Source organism: Myodes glareolus, chromosome 3, assembly GCF_982192425.1.
Source record: "Myodes glareolus chromosome 3, mMyoGla1.1, whole genome shotgun sequence".
NCBI lineage: Eukaryota > Metazoa > Chordata > Mammalia > Rodentia > Cricetidae > Myodes > Myodes glareolus.
The window spans coordinates 857,523-864,671 of NC_142028.1; the positions used below are offsets into that span (position 1 = coordinate 857,523).

Genomic DNA, 7,149 nt, shown 5'->3' on the forward strand with positions numbered 1-7,149 from the left:
TCATCACCACCCAACCAAGTATGGTCCACGACTCCATACCTCCCACGAGTTCTATATTGTCCTAGGGGTTAAAAACATAGACGCACACACACACATAAAGAGTTCGAGTCATTCCCCAGAGGAAAATGCCCAATTTATTCAATTGTATGGGGGTTAATATACCCTTTGGCCCCAGTAAAGGAAACTCCTCCCAGCCAGAGGGGGTTGGGGAAGCTGGCGCCGAGTGAGAGCTTCTTCGCAGGCAGGTGGGCTTGAGTTGCGGAGCAGTGTCAGACAGGGTAGAGGGACCTTGGCGCCTGGGCTCTTCCAGGCAGGATGAGAAATTATTATTTCAAAGTGATATAGAGTCCTAGGCTATTATACCAGTTTAGAGCAGAAGCAAGCAGGGAACTTAGCAGGAAGCTTAGCTGGTTGCCCAAACAGTCCTTGATTTGCATCCCAAGGAGCAAGGGAAGACATGGGCCAACAACTCTGTTCAGAAAGAATGAGAATTCTAGAACTAATATCATTATCTCTTTCTGAAAAACCTCAGAACAGGGCAGGGCACTCTGACTTCTCTTAGGAATGGAGGGGGAGGGAAATGGGAGGAGGTGGAAATTTTTAATAAATAAATAAATAAATAAAATTTTAAAATTAAGATTTTTACAAAAACAGAATGACATGACAGTGAGAGAAGGGCCATCGAAATCGGGATATCGCAGGGGGATTTCAATGGCAGGAGGCAGTAGTAAGGTAGTGGAATGGGAAAAACATATTTCATACCTATATAAAATGGTAGGGACATATTCCATACCTGTATAAAATTAGAAGAGAATAAACTAATATTTAAAAATTAAAAAAGAATTGCTTTTATTATGTTTTAATCGCAAACAGTAAATACAGGGAAGAATCTTAGAGTCAGATCTTTAATTTTATATTTGCTTAAAATGTAGGGATCACTTATTAGAAGAAGGTCAACCCAACAACCCAACAAAGAGTATGTTATCAGCTAATTCTTACTGTTAAAATATTTTCTACTTCATCTTATAAATTTGAATCATCTGTCAATTTACTTACTAATTTAGCACACAGAATTAAAAATACATTTGAAGGCTGGGCATGGTGGCTCATGCCTTTACTTCCAGCATTCAAGAAGCCAAGGCAGAAAGATGTCTGTGAGTTTGAGGACAGCTGGTGTTCAAAATAGTTTTCAGGACATACAGATTTACAAAGGGAGATCATGTTGCAAAACAAAAATTTCTGAATTTTTAAATTATAATATGATTTTATCATTAAATATGTCTTCAAAGAAAACAGTTAGCAAAGTAGATTTATGTAACTAATCAATAATTTCTTTATCATTGTAACTAAATCACCACACAGTCATAGTTGACAGTCAACATAATTATACATTAACATTTCTATCCCATTAAGCATTAAATTTAAAAGTTTAGACACAAAATGAAGTTGCAAAAACTGTCAAGCTACTCTGCTTATTTCCATGCTAATAACACTATATGAAAAAAAATATATATCAATCTCCAACATATGGGGGAAAGAATGCAAACTCCTGATCAGCATTGAAGTGTGAGAACAGTCAAAGTGTGATTGATCCTCTCTAAATTTTGCATACACACACACACACACACACACACACACACACACACACACACATACACACTGGAATGGACTATCACAGTGGTATTCCTATTATTTACCTGAACCCCCATCCATTGATCGATCCAGAGAACTGAGACCATACAAAATTTAGGCAGGAATAATTTCTTGTTTACTTCGTAGAATATATGGTAAGAGTTTCTGGTTGATAATATTCTCAAATGACAATATTCCTTATTTTCAGTGTTTCTCAGGGCTAGAGAGATATGGACATTTGCCATTCACTATTTATGGGGAACTACATAGAAATCTTGTAGGAAGTAGCCAAAGTGGTAAGAGTGGGAAGATGAAAAATTTTTTACAGGTAAGGGGATGTCCTCAGTGATAGCAAGGGATAGTTTCCTCTTGGGTAAACATCTTTAAGACACCTCAAAACATCCATAAGAGGAGACAGAATATACATTCATCAACATCTGTCAAGTCCAGAGTCTATGAGTCAGCTTTAAAATCAGCAATTTAAACCAGGCTTTCCTGTTTTCTACATAACTCTCCCTTATGAGTTTCCTTAAATATTCTTGTCTGTCTTTCTCATTTTCAGATCCTAGACCTTAACTGAAGATGGAGAGCAACTTTTAACACTTTAAAAATAGCAACATTGAATACTTTATTTTTAATATTTCTATATATTTTTATTTGTCACACAGTAATTACAAAAATTTCTGAGAAAAGTGTTATGTTTTAACACATACATTATATGTAATTACAAGAATAGGTAAAGGGGCTTATTTTCCATCTCTAGCAGTTGATTTCTGTGTGTCAACAGCCCTCTTAACCTTTCAAAACCTAGGTAGTTGAAGTATTCCAACTCTGCTGTAGGACAATAGCAATTGAGGGCAGATGGGTAAAATTGGTTTTTATTAGTTATCATTCATATTGTTGTGAAGCAGAATTAATAAAATTTAGAGACAGAAATTGGTGTTCAACTTGAAGACCAGAATAGCAAAGCAGCCAGTCACTGTTTCTTACCTTGACCTCAGTTCAAAACTGGTGATCTGTCCTTCAGGAAACCTCAAAATGAGACTGAGACTGAGTGTTGTTTCCTCCTGTTTTATAATCTTCCAGTTCTGGAATTAGGGGCATCCACTCCTACTGCCTGGTTTCTTCGACAAGTCAGTGTGGCTACCAGGATGAAAGGTGTGTGTCACTGTGACTACTGCGATTGAAGTGTGTGTCATTGCTGTCTGTTCTGTAAGGCTGGTCAGAGTTCCTGTTTCAATTTTCTGACCTTCAGGCAAGTTTTATTTATTAAAATACAAATGAAATGCCAGTACATTATTGTGAAAGATTATCATAGCAAAATTAACTTAAAGGAAGGATGGTTTATTTTTATCATATTAAGGGGCCTCATCCCAACCCCTGCCACCAATCTTCGGAATACTAGCCAGGAAGCTCCATTTTTAAGCCCATTCCCCTGGGAGTTGCCTTGTTCCAGACTCCACCTCCAAGAAAGCCCGCCAAGCGGTGACCCCTCCCCAGCGAGGGCCAGGACCACTCCAATGTGATACTTATGCTGCTCCCTAGAGAATGAACATGTGGTCTCCGGGTTTTACGTTGTCTCCCCTTCTCTCCCCATCCCCCTCTCTCTCCCCCTTGTCGTGCTTTCTTGGTGCCACTCAGGTGTACTGCATTAAAAATGGGCATCTTTTATTTGGTCTGATTTGGCCTTTATTGGAATTATTTGCGCTGGTGAAGAGGCTCGTTGTAAGAAATATTCCTAACAATTTTGTCTCCTAGTTTGAGGATACAGTCCATCATAGCAGGAGGGTCATGACAACAGCCTGTGGTTTCTAATCACTGAATCCACAGTTAGGAGAAGAAAGTGAAAAGCACAAAATCTTCATCTTTTTATTGAACCCAAGAGATCCCAGCTGTGGAACTGTGCACTCACAGTTAAGACGTATCTTCCCGACTAAACTAGTGTAAGATAGGTCATCCCTCACTGGCATGCCCAGACACCTATCTTCTAGGTGACTCCAGTACTTTGCATGATGACAATAAACATCACAGCTGGCCTTTCTGCATGTAAAATGAGCATATAAATTTCTGGTGGAGGCATTGTTCACTATCTGGGGGATTTGGAACTCCCTGTTAACTTACAGTGAGAAGACTCTTCATAAAATCTTGTGAGTTTGCATTTATAGACAGGTAAATTGATTTTTCTTGCTGTATGAATTTTGAAGAGACAGGTAAAGGTAAGAAATAAATATCGATTAGTTTTCTGACCTATTCACTTAAGAAGCAATTATATTTAAACATCTTCAAGGGTATTGAAAAGAAAACCCAAAGATATAAAATAATGAAAATTATAAATATTCATCTTGAAAAGATATAGGTAAATTTGACATTAGTGGATGGGAAACTAGAAATTTTTAAAAATATCCTTTAGAGATATCAATGCCTACTGTGCTATCAGTTGTTCATGATCAAATTATTGGAAAACCTGGTGGTGCTATAACCCCACGTTCAAATGAAATATGCTTTTATGGAGATAGTACAGTGACTTTATCATCAGCCTTTATCATTTTTGTTTGTTTGATTGTTTCTTTATGTTCGCAGAATGGAACCCAGGGCCTTCTGCATGCAATCTAACCCACCTAGCTATGAATTGTATTACAGCAGGCTATTTTCACTTGAAGTGGTTCTTCTATGTACCAATGTAATCTATAACCTGTGATACTGAAAAGGCAAGGTTATGTTTGATGGTGAAATGAAGATTCCAGAGTGAATATGAATTATAATAATATTGATTAGATATCATTAAATTTGAAAATATACTGTTTAAAAGACTCATATAGCTAAAAGTCCAAAAGGGATAAGCTATAGCTTTAACTTTCACTCTTGGAAATATAAATTCTAAATTTACATGTACTATTTAAAGACAGCAAATCCTCCTCACTCCATCATTTTTTGTACTCATGAGTTGCTAAGAAGTTAACCTACTTTAGGTTAACAATATATCCTAAATCAGAAACTCCTTTTCTTCTAAAATATGTTCACATAGCTAAAACAAGCAATAAAGATTATGATGTTCATTCTCTCCAGCCATAATCAGTCTTTCTGTGCCCATTTATCTTTTTAACCTTATTATACAATGGTCTTCCTTGATCTGCACATTCAGGCTGCCTAACTTTCTCTTTCTCTGCCCCTACTTCTCCAAAAATATAGAATAAACATTCTAATTCATTTCCAAGTGAAAGGTTTCTCCTCCTACAACCATCCATAGAAGTTTGGTTAGCTTTTCAAAAAGGGTCTAGGTTTCACATGTACTTTCAAGTTTTTATGACAGGTCAATTTCTATCACTGCATATCCCTCAGGGAAGTAATAAGGTACTCAGATTATCATTTTTCAAATCATGATTAGTTCTTAGTTTGACAAAATGATAAATTTGCTCTGTAAAGTTTCTTATGGATTATTCTTATAAACATTTAAAATAGACTAGAATAAACTCTTTAAAAGAAATTTATATATATGCTTTCAAAAGCGTACAATTTTAATCAATTAATTTTCTACCTATTTATATGCACATGACTAATTATTAATTTTTCTATCTGTATGTGAGGATTGAATTATATTATGATTTTTAGAACTTTTGTTGCATGTATTTATTCATTTATGGATTTATTTACATATATATGTATTTGTACCCAATGTGACCCATGTGAGGAGGTCAGAAGACAATTTATGGTAATTTATTCTTTCCCTAATCATGTTGGTTCTAGGGATTGTACTCAAGTAAGCAGGCTTGACAGGGAAAAAAATTACCTATTAAACCTTCTCACTGGCCCTAGAGTGTTATTTATATACACATATACAAGACAGAAACCTTGTTTAAATAATCTCAGAAATATTTTGTCTTTCTAGTCCATGTATGTAAACAAAACTCTTAAGGAGTTAAACTTTATAATCATCATATATTGTTTATCAACTGAAGTCATACTTTTTAACACCATAATTTTTTCATTGCATTTTTTACTTCTACATTCCTCAGAGTATAGATAATAGGGTTGAGCAAAGGTGTCCCAATTGTATAAAACACAGCCACCATCTTGTCTATTGGAAAAATGGTTGGGGGGCGAGTGTAAATAAATATACAGGGACCAAAAAATATGACCACCACAATGAAATGTGAAGTGCAAGTAGAAAGGGCCTTTCGTCTTCCTTCTGCACTGTGGTTTCTCAGAGAGTATAAAATGATAATATAGGAGATAAGCAATAGTATGAAACTTACCATGCATATGGCACCACTATTAGACACAACTAGTAAATTTATCACATAGGTATCCATGCAGGCAAGTTTCAGCAAGGGCTGCAAATCACAGAAATAGTGATCAATCACATTTGGGCCACAGAATGGTAATCTTAAGGCCAAGAAAAGCTGTGCTGAAGAGTGGATACAAGAACCTACCCAGGCAAGAATCACTAATACACCACAGATACGTTGGCTCATTATGGTTGTATATCTTAGAGGCTTACAGATTGCTACATAGCGATCAAAGGCCATGAGAATGAGCACAAAGATCTCCATGCACCCAAAGAAGTGAGCTGCAAAGACCTGAGTCATACATTCATTATAGGTAATGGTTTTTTTCTTAGAGAGGGAATCCACGATCAATCTAGGGGCTGTAGTTGTAGAAAAGCAAGCATCAGCAAAGGACAAATAGAAAAGAAAAAAGTACATGGGACTCCCAAGAGTCTGACTTATCTTAATGGTCACCACAATGAGAAAGTTCCCCATTAGAGTCATAAGGTAAAGAATCAAGAAGACTCCAAATACTGCCTTCTGTTTTTCTGGATCCTGTGTCAACCCAAACAAAATGAAGTCAGTCACATTATTGTTATGCATCATGTTTGTGGCTGTTGTAGGAAGAAAGTGGCTGACAAATGTTTAACCTGCCAAGAAAAAAATGGCATACTGAAATTAGTGCTCTGACCTTGAAATTTTTGTGTCCACTGCAGGCTATTAATCCCAGCCTTCATTGTCATTAAAGCCCTGAAAATTTCAGTTACCCCAATGTCTATCCTTTAAAATTGCAGCATAGATCACTAGATTTCAATGAGATTTACCATTGACTCAAAAACTTATTGTACTAGATCAAAGCTTTTGAATTTTACGGCTGAGAAATACAAATGTTGTTCAAGTGCTTTGGTTTTCATTGATGTCCCAAAGTGCAGAATTTTCTCTTTTTGTAAAAAATGACATACTGATTGGAAACTTAGATTCAGCTCCCAGTCATTCTCACTGCTGCCAGTGAGGCCATGTGATAGGTCTGTGCCACTTTGATGAGCTCAATTGAATACCACTTTTCTGCCCACTAGAGATGTAAAACTTGAGCACTAGAGTATCTACACATAATAATGTGAAATACAACATTCTCCCTTCGCAGGGTTTCTGCAAAGGTTAGTAGATGCTATATAAGCAAAGCTTGTACAGATGTGGTTACACATCACTGTGCCATTGCTGTGGTGACTGCTTCTCCAGTCACAGTTTCTCC

The 7,149-nt window shown here is 36.5% G+C and overlaps 1 pseudogene; it reads right to left on the minus strand.

Moving 5' to 3' along the window:
* Positions 1 to 5,588: 5,588 nt before the first annotated feature.
* Positions 5,589 to 6,503, minus strand: LOC125399496 (olfactory receptor 4C11-like; annotated as a pseudogene).
* Positions 6,504 to 7,149: the final 646 nt, after the last annotated feature.